The sequence below is a fragment of the Filicampus tigris genome, chromosome 2, assembly GCF_054856515.1.
Source record: "Filicampus tigris isolate MCC_2025a chromosome 2, RoL_Ftig_1.0, whole genome shotgun sequence".
Classification (NCBI taxonomy): domain Eukaryota; kingdom Metazoa; phylum Chordata; class Actinopteri; order Syngnathiformes; family Syngnathidae; genus Filicampus; species Filicampus tigris.
The window spans coordinates 36,357,430-36,377,836 of NC_141218.1; the positions used below are offsets into that span (position 1 = coordinate 36,357,430).

Sequence of the window (20,407 nt, forward strand, 5' to 3'; positions counted from 1 at the left end):
AGGTCCTTCGGCAGGCCATCCCACAAATGTGGGCCATAAAATTGGAAAGCTGCCTCACCGTGAGTTTTGGCACATGAAAAAGAGCACTCTACAGTGTTGTGCGGACTGTAGTAATGGCGACTCCACGGTATCGCAGACGAGAACAGTGGTCTTTCTTTTTAAAAGGGCCCAACACAACACGTCAGTTGACCCGTTTAGGGACGATTACAGGAACGGACAAAAACCCACTTCCGTCCTTGCTTGGTCCGTCCTTTTAAAAAAACGTCTCATCCTCCGTGCCCAAACTCTGCATCCATCCGTCCCTGGGACAGAATGCCCATCTCTGGAAATTACCCTAATGGAGTCCCAAATTTGTCCTGTTAGAAAGTTAACACCATCTCATGCAAAGATCGGTAATTTTTGATTATTGTATTTTATCCTATTAAGTTTCCATTCTTCTTTCCCAATAGGTAGTTTCTTTGTGACCTTGTGTCCAATTCCCATGTAGATTTAGATAATAAATGTGCATCATAAAACTACATTGTGTACTGTGTGTGTTTACATACAGGCTTTTAACCTCCAAACCGAACTCAAAACTCTCCAAATGTAGCATTTTTCTCATTAATGACTGATTTCAAGAAGTTTTTTGTCTCTTAAAGCTTTTAAATTTAACCCATTAAAGCCTGTGAAGCCCCTCGTGAGACATCGCTCTAAAACCTACGATCATTTTTGGAGTCACCCCTGAAAACTTGACATTTTTCGCCACCTACAAAATAATTAATACCTCTGCCCCTGTAGCAGAAACATAATTCCCCCAAAATTTGAGACCCTAGACATGTGGCTGTTATGACTGGTTGTTTATGTGATTTATCAGTTGCTATGCAGTTGCTATGGTCCTTTTATGCTTTGTTCTTTATGATGTCATATAGGCCTGAAGTCTTACAGTTTAAAAGTTTGAGTTACACACTGACACATTGTCAGTTCAGTACGTCAAACCTTCTTTGAGTGAGGATGCAAAACTCTCTTCCAGTCATGATCTCTGTTGTTACTTTGTATTTTTCTTGATAAAGACTTTTTACTCTTCAACCTCCGTGTCATATCTGCGTATGGGTCCAAATCCTGATCCTCACGTGACAGTGGCTTTCACACAGGCCCAAGTTTATTAATCGTTACTGTTTCAATCAAAGATGCAAGTGAAGCACTATTTCTAATTTTAAAAATCGAGTGGTGACTTCCGGCCGCTTGCTCAATGGAGTAGTCACGTTTATGCGCGCCCCCTAACTTTTATAACTTCTACTTGGCTTTTTTGCCTATTTTGATTTGGTTTTTGTTTATTGTTGCCCGCGTTTTAGTGGTTTGCGCTTTCTACCTTGAACAATGTCGAAAAAGGCAATACAATACAATACAATTTTATTTGTATAGCGCATTTCATAACAGCTAGAGCTGTAACAAAGCACTTTACAAACAGTACAATAAATAGAAAACATTAAAAGGCTGTGATACATGTATTAATAAACATAGATATAAATAATATGTCCCTGATAGTGTAGTGGTACACACGCCTGAGTTGTGTGCGGGCAGCGTGGGATCGATTCCCGCTCACTGACAGTGTCTATGTGTGCCCTGTGACTGGCTGGCGACCAGTTCGGGGTGTAGTCTGCCTTCGCTCATTGACGGCTGGGATAGGCTCCAACAACTCCCCGCGACCCTGTATAGGATTAGCGGTTTGGAAGATGACATGACATGATATAAATAATATATAAAATATAAATAAATAAAGCCAATAAATTGACATGAAACACTATACAATTGACACGGAGAAGAGCTGAAAATTTCAGGTCTGATCAAAAGCCAGAGAAAAGAAATGTGTCTTCAACCGGGTTTTAAAAATGGACAGAGAGGGGGCTTGCCTAACAACCAATGCGAGGTCATTCCAGAGGGAAGGACCAGCAGTTGAAAAAGCTCGATCCCCTCTGAGGCTCCGCTTGGTCCTCGGCACCTCGAGCAGCGCCTGGTCCGCAGACCTGAGGCTGCGGGAAGGTGCGTAGGAGTGCAGGAGCTCAGAGAGGTACGCAGGGGCGATGCCATTTAATGATTTAAAGACAAATAGGATAATCTTAAATTGGACCCTGAAATGCACTGGGAGCCAGTGAAGGGAGGCCAGAATTGGTGTTATGTGCTCCATCTTCCGAGCTCCAGTTAGTAGGCGGGCAGCAGCATTTTGGACCAACTGGGGACGTTTGAGGGAGAACTGCTTCTTTTTTGCTTAGGGGTACATAGATTTGACAGTCGTCCGCGTAGCAGGGGAAGGAAATACCATATTTTCTAAGAATGGAACCCAGGGGCAGCAAATACAATGAAAACAGCAATGCCCCCAAAATAGAACCCTGTGGAACACCATACGATAGAGCGGCACAGAGGCACAGAGGAACCTAGGCTAAGTCCTGCCAGCTAGATACAATCTAAACCACTCTAGAACGCATCCACTAATGCCCACTTGGTGTTGCAAGCAAGTCAAAAGAATATTGTGGTCTACCATATCGAAAGCTGCAGTCAAATCCACCAAAACGAGACATACGTGGTCTCCAGTGTCATTTGCCAGAAGATGTCATTAACAACACGTAGCAGGGCTGACTCTGTGCTATGCATACACCTACGCGAGGTACGAGGCTAAGCTGGACAGTGTTCAAACAGCTGTTGATGACCACAACCAGCGTATTTCCATCTTGGAACAGTCTGTGAATGCCACCAGCACAGATCTCGTCGCTATTCAAGCTACGCTCAAAGCTTTGGCCGCTGAGAATGCTAAGATAAAAGCTACAGTGATGGATCTTGAAAGCCGAAGTCGCAGGCACAATATTCAAATATTGGGTCTCCCGGAGAACAGTTGGAAAGTTCCACCAAGCCGACAGAGTTTTTCTCGCAGCTGCTTTTTGATGTGCTCGACTTGGACATTTTGTCGTCGCCACCGGAGTTGGACAGGGCTCATCGTACACTAGCTGCAAAGCCGGGCCCTTCCAGTCGGCCGCGGTCCGTGGTCGTATGTTTTCACAACTTCCAAACTCGGGAACGTGTGGTGCAGGGGGCTCGCACTCTGAGAGGCAAGTTGAAATACAAAGATGTCCTTGTCCACATTGTCCAGGATTACTCTCCTGCGGTTTTGGAGCACCTCACCCCATACCGAGGCGTTATGAAGAGACTATACGATATGGGCCTCAAGCCTGCCCTGCGGTACCCAGCTAAGCTGTTCATCGTACTCGAAGATGGGACGAGGAAATTTCTCCCCTCAGTGGAGGAAGCCACGGACTTTGCCGACTCGAGGATTCGTCAGGATGCGGGTTTGTCGGTGGATCACTGATTTTTGGACCATGCCGGGTCATTGAGAGCATGCTAGCCCTCCTTGTGAGCTAGCGTTATTTAACTTTAATGCCGTTTATTTGCTACGTGCTAGCAATCAACATGACTTTAATATCATACTAGTATAAAGACTTTTCGTTTTTCATCATATTTTTTTTGTTTTTTTTCAGCTCTTGCTTAAACGAATGTTTTGTAGCCTTGTTTATTGTACAGGGAGCTACTTTATTTTCAAGTTATTGTAGCGGGCCGAGATATGGCCACTTTATACCCTCGAGACACAGCACAATGGACACGAGATAGTGGTTTGATTAACAAGTTTTATTGAACCGTGTTGGGTCTTAGTAGAAGAAACTGAAACAAGGGGACCTGGGCCTGCACAATAAAATACGAAAAAAATAGCAACAATAGTAAGAGAATAACTAAAACCAAGTAAGAACAGGGGGGAGGAGGTCAAAAAAAGCATGCGCACCCTTGGGTCGGTCCCACTACTACTAAATAGTCGAATGCTCCACCTCCCGTTGGCTGTGATGTCTCGTCGGTGCGTGGCACCGCGGGTCGCTCCTTCTCTCGCTGCAGCGTCTTGATTTCCTTGCGGGTGTGCATTCCACTGCCGGTCGCATGCTGCGGGTCTGCTTCTTTTTCCTCCTCCAATGGCGCCGTATTTATGGCCCCGGCTCGGCTTCCGTTGGCCGGTCCTCATCACGCCGTGATGAGGGACACCTGGGGAGGAAGGTTGCGCTCTCTCGCACACACACACGCCCACACACCTGACACGCACACTCCTCCCATGCTGCCTTCATTTCACTCGTTACATTATATTCTTATTTACAATTGTTGAATTACTTAATGGGCAATGCTTACTCCACTTTTAATTTCTTTATTTTATATTTACTTATGTTTTTGTTTACGATACCCGTCTGAGGCCTTCTGTTAACATCTTTGTCTACGTCTGAATTGCGAATATATTTTCTTTATTTATTTATCTATTTTTTATTTTTATATTTTCATCCAGCCATTATCTATACCGCTTCTCCTCACAAGGGTCGCGGGTGTGCTGGAGAATATCCCAGCTGTCATCAGGCAGTAGGCGGGGGACACCCTGAATTGGTCGTCAGCCAATCGCAGGGCACAGAGAGACAAACAAACATCCACACTCACACTCACACTCACACTCACACCTAGGGGCATTTTAGAGTGTCCAATCAACTTAACTTTTGCGGTTTGTGTTGGGAGTTTATAGTTGGTGCTGTAGACACCTTTGTGTATTGGACACATCGTTTTTTTTACATATGGGGGTTGTTTGTGGCCAATGGGGTTCTTTGTTGTTTGGTATGGTGCTGTTTGTGTATGTGGCTTGTCATTATTGTTTTTTATTTTACTATTATTATTGGGTTTTTTTTAACATGGTTTAGATTGCTTATTTTTTGTTCTTTTTCTCCTTTCCAAATACTATATTTGTTCCTTCCTTGTGCTCAGAATCCTATCAGTGTTCACCAGTACACATTGACAAATTCTCACCCTTGAGGTATGCTCTCTGCTCACAATATGCTTAGATTCGTCTCGTGGAATGTGAGGGGGATGGGGACTGCTACAAATGTGGGGCAAGTAATGGTTCACTTGAACCAGCTTAAGGCTGATATATGTTTTACCCAAGAGACTCAAATGCTTAATAAGGAAGTAGCGCGACTTAAGAAGTCTTGGGTTGGGGCACTGTACCACTCTACATTTAACAGTAAGGCACAGGGTGTTGCTATAGTTATCAGAAAAGGCATTCCTTTTGTGATGGATAAGTCTGTTCCCGAAATAAATGGCAGGTATGTTATGGTTTCTGGAACAATTCATGGTGCTTCTCTTTTACTAGTTTGTGTTTATGGCCCTAATTGGGACAGTAGTTCTTTTTTTACGAATGTTTTACTGCTTTTCGGAATATTCAAAACCATTATCAAATTATGGGGGGTGATTTTAACCTTGTTCAGGACCCGGTACTGGATCATTCATCTAATAAGACAGTTCCGCTTATGCGGTCGGCAAGGACATTGCTGACTCTTTCTCAGCAATATGGTCTTACTGATCCTTGGAGACATACATTTTCACATGCTAGGACTTACTCCTTTTTTTCTCATGTTCGCCATACGTACTCACGCATTGATTTTTTTCTCTTAGATGTTCGATAGCTTTCAAAGTCATCTGTGTGGACTATCACAGTATTGCAGTGTCTGATCATGCACCAACATCCATTGATATGGCTTTGCTTACTTGAACTGCCTCACTTAAAATGTGGAGGTTTAATTCTGTGCTTCTGGTTGAAGAATGTTATAAACAATTTATTCAATCTCAGATTTCTGTGTATTTGGAGGTTAATGACTCACCGGATGTAACTAGGGGCACTCTTTGGGAAGCATCTAAAGCCTATATCAGAGGCTAATTCATCTCTTTTGTCTCTAATAGGAAAAAAGAGAATGATTCTACTATTTCTGTTCTTCTTAGGGACCTTAAAGCGGTTGACGAACAGTATGGTATTAATCCTGATACCTCTGTTTATAAACAACTTTACAGATGGACTTTGATCTTGCTACCACCACAAATGTCAGGATTTCACTTTTGAAATCCGGACAGCGTTTTTATGAGTCTGGCGATAAAGATGGGAAGCTTCTTTCACATCAGGCAACGTTTGAGGCATCTGCCAGAGTAATCCCAAAGATAAAATCTGCTTCAGGGGCTACCATAACGGATCTGAGCAGCATAAACCATGCCTTTGCAGAGTTTTATGCCACTCTTTGCACTTCATATGCTCCTGCCCCTCCTGATGACGTACTGGACAAGCTTGACTTTTCTCAAGTAGAGAATGCTAATGTAGAAGTTTTGGGTGCCCCTATCACGCTTGTAGAGGTCCAGGAGACTATTGTCTCACTCCAGAGCGGCAAGACCCCTGGACCTGATGTTTTCACTGTTGAATATTATAAGACTTTTTCATCTTTGCTTTGTCCCATCTTGAGAGACATGTACAATGAAGCCTTTGCACTTGGCCCTCTCCCTGATACCCTGTCAGAGGCCACCATTTCATTACTTCTTAAGAAGGACAAAGATCCCTTGATTTGTGGCAGTTGTAGGCCTATTTCTCTTTTAAATGTTGATTTTAAAATTCTTTCGAAGATTCTTGCCTCTCGACTGACCATTTATCATTGGACCAGATCAGACTGGCTTTATGCCTGGTAGATAGTCTTCATCTAATACCAGACGACTTCTCAACATCATCACTTCTAAAATTTCCTTGGCGCCGGAGGTTGTGGTGTCACTCGACGCAGAGAAGGCCTTCGACAGGGTTGAATGGGGCTTTTTGTACAGGGTTCTGGACAAATTTGGGCTCTGCGGGGCTTTCTTAGACTGGGTCAAACTTCTTTATTCTTCTACGAAAGCTTCGGTCCGGACAAATGATATGTTGTCTCCCTTTTTTCCTTTACATCGTGGCACTAGGCAAGGCTGCCCGCCTCCCCTTTGTTATTTATTTTGGTAATAGAACCCTTAGCCCTTTGTCTACGCTCAGAGTCCGACTTCATAGGCACCACACATGCGGATACAGTCCATAAGGTCTCTTTGTATGCAGATGACATTCTTCTCTATGTCTCAGACCCTGTTTCCTCTTTCCCCATATTTTTTGCGGTTATGAATGAATATGACAGTGTGTCTGGTTATAAGATCAACTATCATAAGAGCGAGTTGATGCCCATTAACAGCTCTGCTAAAGATCTCTCCCATTCTATATCACCATTTAAGTGGTCAACCCCTGGCTTCCAATATTTGGGTGTACAGATTTCCTCTTCTCTGTCAGATCTATTTCGTAACAATTTCAATTCTTTCATCGTCAAGACAGAGGGGGATTTTGACCGCTGGTCAGCACTACCCCTCTCACTTGTAGGTCGGATAAATTTGATCAAGATGGTGACGCTCCCAAAGTTCCTGTACTTATTTCAACACCTTCCTGTTTTCCTTACAAAGTATTTTTTTGACAAGTTGGACAAGCTTATTTCAATGTTCCTAAGGGCTGGTAAACCGGTGTCAGATTCCGCTTACCCGCAGGATTATCGGGAAAATCCTGACAGGCTACGCCATTCAACGGGTATTACTTTTCCCCATTACCCTTGCTCGCTCCAAAACGTTTCCTAGCCGGTATCGAGAGGAATTCGCCGAGGTTGCCAACCGCCTTTCGATTTGTGTAGTCAATCCAATTCTCAGTCATTTAATCATTCTTGATGAGTAACAGAGTTAAGAATTACTAATATGACCACTATACTTTTACAGCGGCTTCCTACTCATTTTGAATCGTCGCACTTGTTATTGACCTAGGAAGTTTAACAGTCTTTGTTAAAACTGTATGGATTTGTTTTAAATCTAGCCAGAATATGCTATTTAATTAATTTCATGGGATGATAATGAGACCTTTTATCATTAAGGTCTTAGCCGTTTGTTCAGCAAAAGTTACTTGATGTAATTGTATTAATCAGTAGAATGACATTAGTAGTGTTAAAATAAATTCATAAAATTTAATTTAATAACGTAAGTAATCAAACAATAATTTATTATCAACCATCAATTCCTTATAGGCAGGATATAGTCAATAAGCAAGAAAATTGGATGATTGTAAATTTTATTACATGATATGAGTTTAATTCAGTCATAAAAGCAATAATAATGACTTCCTTAATAATATAGGATAAAATGTAAAATTAAAAATTAATGTTAAAGGCAAGTGTAACATTGGATAAAATGATAAAACATGAAATAATAGTGATAATAGGCAAAGGGAATAAAAATGATTAAATAGTAGTCTTAATTTAAGTGAGCTCTCAAGAGTGATCAAATCTTAATCGCCCCAAACCTGATTAAAATAAGGAACTATTGGTAAGTAAGAAACTCAAATGCTCGACTGGCCGATTTCTTAAGCATACTATATAAAGTGAATTCTATTCAGTTACCTTATTGAAGCAGTGATTTGGATATGTCCAAAAAGGAGGAGAAATAATCCTTCTTGCTTGGGAGTTAGAAAAGTGTCCCAAGAAAAATGCAAATCTATCTCCTTGTCGAAGCATCTTCTTGTAACCGCGGCAGGAGGAAAGAAAAAAGGGGCTGGAGCCTTAATGGCTTCCCTTTTTATAGTCTCTGGCTTTTGGGAGGTTCTTACATTAACTGTGTATGTTAAAACTTTTGTACTGAGAAAAACATGGTTTAGGCGTTGTCCCTTCAGCTAACCACGCATGCGTCAAAGTTGTTTTTCTCAGTGGTTTGATGAGGTAACCAGCCTGTGTTTTTCCATCACCTTCCTGAAAGTCTGTGTCGGTTTGATCATTCTTTGTAAACAGGGCTCTTTTTGGCTCACTTAATTATGGACTAACTTTAGCAAACCCTTCATTATCTAGGGATCAACAAGTACATTGTCTTCCAAGTGAATAACATGTTTGTGACAAAACAGGTGCTCGAAAGTGAATAACATGTTTGTGACAAAACAGGTGCTCGAAAGTGAATAACATGTTTGTGACAAAACAGGTGCTCGAAAGTGAATAACATGTTTGTGACAAATGGATCAACCTTGTGACCATTCAAGACACTCATTCTAAGACAATTCATGATAAAATAATCTGAGCACTTAACATTGTATATCCAAGTAAGCAATATAATGGATAACATATAAATACATTTCTTATTGTCACATTCTCTCCTATGTAGACAACAGGATGATTCTTGTTCCCTTTTACATCGCATGTAACATTCTTTGAGAGACAGTTCACATGGGCTATTTAATACACAAAGCAGTTTCTGAGCAAGCAACATATACCGCTTCTTTAAACTTGTAGCACATCTGTGCTTAGGTTATTGAGGACCAATTATATGAGCATTGACTTTCTCACTAGAATCTATGCTTTTAAACTTTTTAGACTTTATATAGGGCTGTCCGAGCTGGCAAGTTTATCGTCGTCAATCGATACATCTAGTGTTCAAAATATGAAATTGCACATTAGGCGTTCCACTCTTGATGGTACTAGGGCTTTAACCAACATAGATTCACACCATCACATCACCCTGACGAGGCGCACCACATGACAGCGGCCAGGATTCGAAAATCGGTTTTGCAGTCTCCCAAGGACAAAGGAGGTTTTGCCTTGCCGGTTTTTAGATATTATTACTGGGCAGCTAACATACACAAACTTCTGTTTTGGATGTGCGAGGAGTTGGACTTGCTTCCTTGCTGGGTGGATTTAGAAAAGGGACTATCACCATTTTCGTTGCATTCACTTTTATGCGCGCAACTTCCACTCCCACTATCACGCCTATTTGATTGTCCCATCGTACTGAGTTCTGTAAAGATATGGAACCAATGCAGGAAGCAGGTTGGGCTCTCGGGCCCCTCTCGGACTTCTGTTTATAGGAACTGTTTTTTTGAACCATCAAGAACTGATCCAATATACCGGGTCTGGTACAACAATGGGATAAAGTCAGTTAATGATTTGTATGGAGACAATATGTTTTGTTCATTTGAACAGCTTTCCACTTCATTTAACCTCTTGAGGGATCATCTTTTTCGTGTTTTTCAGGTTAGGAACTTTGTGAAGAAACTTTTTCCTCATTTCCCAAATCGCCCCCCTGAAACTACTCAACACTCTTCTTTCTGTGAACCCTGTTGTTAAGGGATGTATTCCTGTGTTGTACAGGTCTATTTGGTTGGCATCCTCATCGTCCTTGACAGCCATTAAGAATATATGGGAGGAAAGCCTTAGTGTTAAATTAACTGAACAACAATGGAACTCGGCTTTGTCTCTTGTTCATGCATCCGCTATTTGTGTACATCACAGACTTATCCAATGCAAAGTTCTATTCAGGGTCCACTATACTAATGCTAGGCTGTCAAAAATGTACTCCTCTGTGAACGACTCATGTGGTAGGTGTAATCTGTCCCCAGCAAACCATGTTCATATGTTTTGGTCATGCGCCAATTAGCGCCATTTTGGGCATTTATTTTTTAACCACTTAGTAATGCCTATGGCTGCGTTATTCCTCCCAACTCCCTATCCGCGATTTTTGGTATCCCCCCGAATGTGGAGCTACCAAAAATATTTAAACTAGCCTTGGCTTTTATGACTCTTCTGGCCCGCAGGCTAATCTTGCTGCAATGGAAGCTTCCCCATCTACCTTCACATATTCGCTGGGTGAGAGAGGTATTTTATAATCTGAAGCTTGAAAAGTTGAGGTGTTCAATCCATGGCTCTGTAAAAACATTTCATGACATATGGGATTCTTTTGTTCAACATATTGAGCGTTTGAATATTCCTTTTGACTTGGAGGATGAATAATGCGTTTTTTTTTTTTTCTTTAGTTGTCTTTATTTTTCTTTCATCTGTTATTACAATTAGGTTTTTTTTTTAATGTTTTTTTCCCCCCCTCTGGGGAGCTGTACCTAATTTGTTGACAAGCATGTGTGTGTATGTATGTGTGTGTGTGTGTGTCTGGTTATATGGTCCGTGGATTGGGATGAGGGTGGATTAGTGGACATTTAAAATATTCTTTAAAATATGACTTAGAGTATTTCAAATTCACTGTATGTTGGGTTTTGCTTGGAAAAAATGTTCAATAAATAAAGTTGGGAAAAAAAACTAGAGTGGTAATTACCATGCTGTGTTCTCCTCAAAGACGTTTAACCATACATCACGTTTGGATTGTTTCCCGGCTTTAAAGTCCGTGAGCGTGTCATTTATATCACTGCCGTGACTTATAGTAGAGCTCTCACGGTCAACTGTGCCTCCATTACTCCTCAAAAAAATTCTGGATATCCTCCGACAACTCACGACAACGTCACATGTATATTCTGATGCATTTCATTGGCTAAGAGACCGAGAATTGGATTAAAAAAAGAAATTGACGTATACGCTCTCCCGGCTTTAAAACAAGAAACATGCAACAGCGCTCCCAGCTTTTGTGGTAGAAACGCAGCTATGTGCTCCCGTCCTTAATGGGTTAATGCAAAAATAGGCGTGGTGCCCCAAAGGCGTTTGAGTGTACTGCAGGCAGTAAATTCAAGCCACCGTTAATTAAATAAATTGACCCCATTATCGTCACAGCGTGAATGCGGTAAAATCCCTGATCTTGTTTGCTACAGTTCTCAAAGGTGTCTGCAGGGGCCTACCAGACCCCTTTTTAGGAGCCAAGAGGAGAGTGTATGCTGGTCTTGTCATACTGAGTGACTCCAAGTCACTTGCTTTGTTGACGTGAAGCGTATTAGTGCGTGTGTGTGCGTGTGTGTGCGTGTGCGGGGGTGTGTGCGTGTGTGTGTGTATGTGTGTGTGTGCATGGGTGTGGGTGTGTGTGTGTGTGTGTCTGTGTGCTTAAAAATTCCACATGTTTACCTATCATTGTTTAATGAAGGCTTTGTTTGCATAATCTGATTTATGTTTACACCACACTTGTTTGGTAAAATTTTGTGAACACTGCACTGCAAAGTGTTTGTTTAGTAAGTTAACAACTCTATTGGATGAGTTTTGATTGGTCTTTCACAGTAATTCATGGTTCATTTTCCTTTAGTTTAGCACAAGCATAACTATAAGACCAAAACATTCACGTATAATAAATCTGATATTGTTTAATGCAATACAGATTCATTTATTTCTTGTGTTTGTTTTAAAAAAAAAAATACATGCGTAGAGGACAATAAAGAGAGCACAATAAATTGGTTAACTGCTATTTTTTTTTACTGCACTAGCACTATTTTTTTTTTGTGCATCTGGAAAAAGTGGTGCACACTCAGTTGAAATCTTTCTCGGATGAACATGAAATCATGGAGGTTTCCAGTCAGGTTTTAAGATGCACCATAGTACTGAATCAGCCCTGTTAGAGGTTTTAATGAGAACCTTGTGGCTAATGACATTGCAGACTAGTATGTCTTGTCTTGTTGGACCTGACTGCAGTGTTCGATGCAGTGGATCACAGTAATCTGTTGGCTTGTTTGCAGCACCAGGTGGGTATTAGTGGTAGCGCTCTAGAGTGGTTTAGATCCTACTTGGCAGGCAAAAACCGTTTTTGTTAGCCTTGGTGGCTTTATGTCACGCTCTGCCCCACATCGTATGGTGTTCTACAGGGTTAAATTTTGGGACCCCTGCTGTTTTAATTGTATTTGCTGCCCCAGGATTCCATCTTAAGAAAACAGGGTATTTCCTTTCGCTATTAGGGTGACAGTGAGGGGTGATGTGCTGCTGAGCAAAAAGAACACTTTCTCCTTAAGGCTGCTTTTGTCCTGTCTGGAGGAAATCAAGGCCTGGATGGCAATGAACTTCTTGAGTTTCAATGAAAAGAATACAGAAATTATGGTGTTTGGTCCCAGTGGCTCTTGTTCATCCCACTCTGTTGACGTGGTCCCCCAGGCCCCTTATCTAAAGCCAAAAGTCTCAAAAGTGGATTTTAAATAGGTCAATGATTTTAATTTATGCTTTTATGCCCGGCCCATTTTTGGGGCGGAGTTGGGGGGGGGGCTGACAAAACTGAAAAAATGGCTGGACTAAGTGGATTTTAGTCCGGCCCACTAATCGGCCCTCATGCGTTTGATGTGGTCGCAAGGCAGCCAAATTTCATTTCCGCCTACTCAGTGAAAGGCTTCTTTTTAGGCTTCTTTCTACTCTTGCGTCGGCGCGAGCGACAACTGCCGCATTGATTCATATGACCGATGCATTGTGCTGTTGGTGACAGGTCTGCAACACATGCCACGCACACATGAGGAATTGTTGCTGCTCAGATCGGTCCATTATGTCACATGTTGCGATGACATACAGTTTCCCACACGGAGAAGAGTAGAAGGAGGATGCAGCACGCAGCTCGTTGCTGCTGCAAAGCAAACTAGTTTGGCAATAAAATTAAATAGTCTCGTCATCTCGGTCCCTTTATGGTTGTAGAAGGGCACGATACCCATTGTTGTCGCTGTCTTTTTGAAGCAATGCCCCCCAACTTGGAACTCAACTGTTTCAAAACAACTTGTGTCCAGGAGTATATTAAGCTGCGCCCAGCACTCAAGTATGACGCTGGCACATCAAGGTGGAGCTCATGCACTTCTTCTGGTGTCTTCCCTACTTCTGTAACTACGCCATAGCAAACCTGCTGTGTATAGCGGTTTGCTGGTATGCTTTTATTTTGAAGGCCATGAACGAAGGGAAGTGTGGAAAATAAATAAGTAACTTGTTGACTGCGACTTCTGGCCGTCTAGTGGACCCAAGTAATTAGACAATACGAGAAAACCAACCCCGGGGCTCGCAATGAAAGTAAGCACACGCAGTTGGGAAAGTACTACTGGCGCATTTTGAAGCGTGTCCACAGCGGGTTCGAATAGCAAATTAGCCAGCTAATGATCCTTAAAAAGCCTCTGCCGCAATCCTTAAAAAGTCTCTCCTGCGGTGGCGTCAATCACGGGACACGTTTTGTTTTTTTTTTTGAGCCGGGGGGCGGAACGAGGCGGCTGTGATTATTTTTTATGAATAAGAGCGGGGGGTCGCGGCCGGAAAGGTACCCAGGTCAAGGGTGGAGGGTCGCAGCCAGACTGGCAAAAAAGTGTCAAGTGCCTAGCGCTGATAGCACGTTGTATGCAGCGAGGTTGTTTTTAAAGTGCTCTATAAATAAAGTTGAGTTGAGTGAGAATTATTAAACTCTAGCCTTCTGCTACTCCAACGTAGGCAGGTGAAAGAAATTTGAGATAATAGTGAGTATTATACCTTTATTTTAGAATAGTGAGTTTTTGCTCTCTCTATTGGACAAAGCAGGTGCTGAACTTTCAGATCCAATTTATTGTTGTGCTGTACATTGTGCACAGTGTAATGTTCAACATGTTCACACTTTATAGCAACTGACAAAATAAACATGGTTGTACATTTAATCATAATCAAATCAGTTGTATAGCTGTGATGCAGAGGAGAGATGCTGACCCATTGTGACCACCTGTCATTTGTATTTTTACGTTTCCACAAAATGTTGCACTCCCAGGCGACAATCCTTGCCTCCTGTTTCTTGTATGTCTGAACTCACATTGTCCTGTTATTGTGCAGGTATGCGTGCAGGCTGGACAGGGAGAGAATGTAAGCAGGACACAGATGAGGGAGTTACAAAAGCGCACTCTGGAGAAAGTAGGCATTCATTTGGAAAAGACAGTGGACAATAGTGTGCATGTGTGTACGTGGGCTTGTGCATGCATCATCACTGTCAAGTCTCAGGTTTCTGGGGATTTTGTTCTGAGGATTTTGTTTCAGGGATTTTGGTGTGAAGGGTGACACATGCACAGGAACACGCAAACACACGCACACACGCATGCACACAAATAGTTGCACCACCCAACACACACACACACACAGATTCAAACAATCTGTGGGTTTAACTGGGCTTGACAGGGCCCCAAGTTGGTCATAAAGGTGAAGTTAGGACATGTTTCTCACACATTAGAGGTTGTTTTAGCCAAACTGACTTTGTATGTTGCAAGATTTTTTTGTGAAACTTCTCAAACTTATATCCTGGAGTGTAAATACCACAAGAATCCCTTCAATTTACAACAAATGCATTAGACTAGAGCTGGGCGATATGGCTGAAAAGTATATCACGATTTAAGTGTTTTGTATTGGTCAATAACGATATTTATAGATTTTTTTTCTTTTTAACCCATTAAGGACCTGTCTCAACAGCTCCCCAAAACCTAAGGTCGCCTTTGGAATTACCCTTGAAAACCTGAAGTTCTCCCAGAAATTCAACACTTACAAAATGATTAAGATCTCAGCCCCTGTAGCAGACAGAAACATAATTCCAAAAGAATTAAAGAGCTTCGACATGTGGCTTTCACACAGGTAGAATTTATTATTATTTACTGTTTCAATCGAAAAGATGCAAAAATAATGTGTCAGTGCAAGAGAAGCAGTATTTTAATTTTTTTTTTTTAATCGAGTGGTAACTACCATCCTCTATTCTGTTACAAAGACGTCAATATCGTCATTGTTTACAAACCATTTCATATCACGTTCGACTGGTTCCACTGGTCGTGCACGTCGTCTACATATCACTGCCGTTAATTACTTTAATCAAAGCTCCCGGCCATCAATTAGCCTTCCTATGGCTCGAAATTTTTTTTCGATATGCTCCGTGGTCTCGCGACACCGTCAAATGTATATTCTAATGCATTAAATTGGATAAGAGACGGAGAATTGGGTTGAAAAAAGAAAGTGACGTATCCGCTCTCCCGGCTTTAAAGGTAGAATGACGCAACAGCGCTCCCGGCTCTAGTGGTAGAAACTTGGTTATGCGCTCCCGTCCTTAATGGGTTAACTAATGAAAACAATTACCTGGACGAAAATTAATTTGGGTTATTTTATTTTAACATAACACTTCACCTTTAATAAGAGGTCAACATAACTATTGGAATAAACTGGTAAATATAAAGATTAAATAAACTCAGTTTTAAACATAATATGCTTAGAAGGCCTGGGCGATATGTCTGAAAAACTGTCACAAATTATTTCATTCATTTCAGTCAATATTGGTAATTATTGATTGTTTTAAACCTATTTAAAAAAAAAAACAGTTCGCTGTTTTTGTGAATATCGTTATGTAGCGTAATGTGCAGTTGCTCCTCCAGTAGTGCATTATAAATGCTTATTTGCATTCGCTACTACCCCAAAGCAGTATTGTTGATACACATACATTAGCCTTCAATGTTCATACAATGTAAGTGAAGTAACATCTCTTGCAGACTCTCTTGTATATACATTATCGTTGAACAACCGTCTTACGACTACTTTATCTTTTTAGCGGAGTCGTTAATGCTATAGTCCATTCATATTTTACTTGCTTGATTTTAACTTGAGTGCGATTCCAAGGGTCGAATGTGCTAATTGGCGCTAGCATGTCAAAGACTGGGAACTCCTTTACTTGTACAATATAATACAATACAATACATCCATCCATCCATTATCTATTCCGCTTATCCTCACAAGGGTCGCGGGCGTGCCGGAGCCTATCCCAGCTGTCTTCAGGCAGTAGGCGGGGGACACCCTAAATTGGTTGCCAGCCAATCGCAGGGCACACAGAGACAAACAAACAACCACGCTCAATCACACCTAGGGGCAATTTAGAGTGTCCAATCAATTTACCATGCATGTTTTTGGAATGTGGTTGACCACTGTGCAGCCCAATACAATACAATACAATTTTATTTATTCAGCGCATTTCATAATAGCTGGAGCTGTAACAAAGCACATTACATACAAACAAAAAAAAATGCCATAATACAACAAAATGGAATCAATAAATAAACATAAAACACTACATACAATAGACACCGGAAAGGAGCTGAAAATTTCAGGTCGGACCAAAAGCCAGAGAATAGAAATGTGTCTTCAACCGGGTTTGAAAAGGGGAAAGATAGGGGGTTTGCCTAACATCCAATGGGAAGTCATTCCAAAGGGAAGGACCAGCAAAGGAAAAGGCTCGATTCCCTCTGAGGCTCCACTTGGTCCTCGGCACCTCGAGCAGTGCTGGGGCGAGGCCATTTAATAATTTTCGGACAAATCTGAGAATCTCGTGGAACAGCAATGCACCACAACCCAGTCAACTTTGTTCTGCTGGACTCCATAGGGAGAGCTATAATAAATTTCTTAATCCCCTCGCAGCGCTGATGTGGAATAAAGTCAGTGCCGTCCATCATGCGACAGACGCAAAATGACACCTTGACCGTCAGGGGTACTAGCGAAAGGCTATTCTTTTCCGTAGCTGACTAAAGTACATCTTATGTTTCTCTTTAAATCGTGTAAGTCTTTTGCCTTTTGCTAAAGATTTCCGTGGAGAGTAACCGAATGAGATTTCACCAATTCTTTCCTGCTTTGTCCAGGCAGAGCATCTATGAATGTTGAAAATAATAAATCAAGGCTGCAGATCATCCAGCATGCTATTGTAAAATGGCTAAACCCTTGGTGGGCCAGACTTGATGACACCTCTGTAGTTTGATTTTGAAAGAAATTTTAGTGTGCGCTGTGCACTATTCACCACGTGACCAACGCCAACAACTCTTTCCCGAGAAGCCTACTGCAAAAGTTACCCCACCCGCTCATACATGCAGTTTGTTTTTCACAAAAGATATTGGTGAAGGGTAACAATGTTGATTAATTCAATTAGCAAAACCAAGCAGGATGGCTGGGAGGCGGAAAAAACCTTGGCATGGGCATTGACAGACTTGTGTAGGATTTTAAGATTGTAGCCATTTCTCTGGTTCGTCCAGTTCATTCTAGGACCTGTAGCTCAAATTGGGTATAATTTCCTGTTGGTGTGAGAACAATTCCAAGAACCCAGTTGATTCCATTTTTACGAACAGACCTAATCGCATCCAGCCGATCGACCTTACAATGTCAAGGAAAAGATTCCTCATTTGGGGGTTGTCTTGAATCCGGGTGCTTCCTACCCAGGGTTACGCTGCAATTGTCGCCACCGCCAGTGAGGGATCTTTTTGCCAAGGATGCTATATAATGAAGGCGGCATGATGAACTTTGCGTGCTAGCTACGGCGGCACATATGAAAAATTGGATTACGATACAGAGAAGATTAGCATGGCCCCTGCGCAAGGATGACACGCAATTTCGTGAAGCGAATCCAAATTTTGAAGGCCTCACGCTATGATCTAGCTGCTACCTCCGGCAGAACCGAGTTTTTCCCTGCTCAGAGTGTCAACAGAGATTGTTACGTGACCAGATTTGCCCGATCTGAATTGATTAAACCGGAGCACCCGAGTCTGATACTTTGGAGAAAAATACAACAGCCTCAGCATTGGTAACGACAGACTTGCATAGGATTTTTCAGGTTTTTAGCCATTTCCTTGGCACGCCAAGTCCACTGCATGACATCAACGGTAAACTGGGTATGTTTTCGTCCTTGCATGAGAGCATAGATCTATGAAACCTGGATGCCAAAGATGGGTAGATTTTCTGAGCGGTCAAAGTCGCTGAATTTAGGCTCCAGTTTCGTTTGAAGCGTGGGTTGGACTCCAACTGAGGCAAACAAAATCTCACCTGAAAAATTCTGCTGAGGAGGGTCTGATTGCAGCCCACTTTGTTCCGCTGGACTCAAAAGGGAGACCTATAGTCAATTTCTTGGTTCCCTCGCAGCGCTGATGTGGAATACATTCAGTGCCGTCCATCATGCGACAGACGCAAAATGACACCTTGACCGTCAGGGGTACTAGCGAAAGACTATTCTTTTCCGTAGTTGACAGCAGCATATCTTATGTTTCTCTTCAAATCGTATAAGTCTTTCGCCTTTTACTAAAGATTTCCGTGGAGAGTAACAGAATGAGATTCCACCAATTTTTTCCTGCTTTGTCCAGGCAGAGCATCTATGAATGTTGAAAATAACAAATCAAGGCTGCAGATCATCCAGCATGGTATTGTAAAATGGCTAAACCCTTGGTGGGCCAGCCTTGATGACACCTCCGTGGTTTGATTTTGAAACAGATTTTAGTGCGCGCTGTGCACTATTCACCACGTGACCAACGCCAACAACTCTTGCCCGAGAAGCCTACTGCAAAAGTAATCCCACCCGCTCATACATGCAGTTTCTTTTTAACAAAAGATATTGATGAAGGGTAACAATGTTGATTGATTCAATTAGCACAACCAAGCAGGATAGCTGGGAGGCGGAAAAAACCTTGGCATGGGCATTGACAGACTTGTGTAGGATTTTAAGATTGTAGCCATTTCTCTGGTTCGTCCAGTTCATTCTAAGACCTGAAGCTCAAATTGGGTATAATTTCCTGTTGGTGTGAGAACAATTCCAAGAACCCAGTTGATTCCATTTTTACGAACAGACCTAATCGCATCCAGCCGATCGACCTTACAATGTCAAGGAAAAGATTCCTCATTTGGGGATTGTCTTGAATCCGGGTGCTTCCTACCCAGGGTTACGCTGCAATTGTCGCCACCGCCAGTGAGGGATCTTTTTGCCAAGGATGCTATATAATGAAGGCGGCATGATGGACTTTGCGTGCTAGCTACGGCGGCACATATGAAAAATTGGATTACGATATAGAGAAGATTAGCATGGCCCCTGCGCAAGGATGACACGCAATTTCGTGAAGCGAACCCAAATTTTGAAGGCCTCACGCTATGATCTAGCTGCTTCCTCCGGCAGAACCGAGTTTTTCCCTGCTCAGAGTGTCAACAGAGATTGTGACGTGACCAGATTTGCCCGATCTGCATTGATTAAACCGGAGCACCCGAGTCTGATACTTTGGAGAAAAATACAACAGCCTCAGCATTGGTAACGACAGACTTGCATAGGATTTTTCAGGTTTTTAGCCATTTCCTTGGCACGCCAAGTCCACTGCATGACATCAACGGTAAACTGGGTATGTTTTCGTCCTTGCATGAGAGCATAGATCTATGAAACCTGGATGCCAAAGATGGGTAGATTTTCTGAGCGGTCAAAGTCGCTGAATTTAGGCTCCAGTTTCGTTTGAAGCGTGGGTTGGACTCCAACTGAGGCAAACAAAATCTCACCTCAAAAATTCTGCTGAGGAGGGTCTGATTGCAGCCCACTTTGTTCCGCTGGACTCGAAAGGGAGACCTATAGTCAATTTCTTGGTCCCCTCGCAGCGCTGATGTGGAATACATTCAGTGCCGTCCATCATGCGACAGACGCAAAATGACACCTTGACCGTCAGGGGTACTAGCGAAAGACTATTCTTTTCCGTAGTTGACTGCAGCACATCTTATGCTTCTCTTCAAATCGTGTAAGTCTTTCGCCTTTTACTAAAGATTTCCGTGGAGAGTAACAGAATGAGATTCCACCAATTTTTTCCTGCTTTGTCCAGGCAGAGCATCTATGAATGTTGAAAATAATAAATCAAGGCTGCAGATCATCCAGCATGGTATTGTAAAATGGCTAAACCCTTGGTGGGCCAGCCTTGAAGACACCTCCGTGGTTTGATTTTGAAACAGATTTTAGTGAGCGCTGTGCACTATTCACCACGTGACCAACGCCAACAACTCTTGCCCGAGAAGCCTACTGGAAAAGTAATCCC

At 42.2% G+C, this 20,407-nt stretch overlaps 5 non-coding genes across 5 annotated transcripts; all 5 read left to right on the top strand.

Moving 5' to 3' along the window:
* The first annotated feature begins 17,122 nt into the window (after positions 1-17,122).
* On the top strand, positions 17,123-17,235 carry LOC147152232 (U5 spliceosomal RNA). Its single transcript, XR_015085960.1, has one exon. It is a non-coding gene; the product is annotated as a U5 spliceosomal RNA (small nuclear RNA).
* Positions 17,236-17,883: 648 nt separating this feature from the next.
* On the top strand, positions 17,884-17,991 carry LOC147152233 (U6 spliceosomal RNA). The gene has a single exon (XR_015085979.1). It is a non-coding gene; the product is annotated as a U6 spliceosomal RNA (small nuclear RNA).
* Positions 17,992-18,607: 616 nt separating this feature from the next.
* LOC147152234 (U5 spliceosomal RNA) lies at positions 18,608-18,720 on the top strand. Its single transcript, XR_015085900.1, has one exon. It is a non-coding gene; the product is annotated as a U5 spliceosomal RNA (small nuclear RNA).
* Positions 18,721-19,368: 648 nt separating this feature from the next.
* Positions 19,369-19,476, top strand: LOC147152235 (U6 spliceosomal RNA). Its single transcript, XR_015085891.1, has one exon. It is a non-coding gene; the product is annotated as a U6 spliceosomal RNA (small nuclear RNA).
* A 616-nt stretch (positions 19,477-20,092) lies between these two features.
* LOC147152236 (U5 spliceosomal RNA) lies at positions 20,093-20,205 on the top strand. Its single transcript, XR_015085955.1, has one exon. It is a non-coding gene; the product is annotated as a U5 spliceosomal RNA (small nuclear RNA).
* Positions 20,206-20,407: the final 202 nt, after the last annotated feature.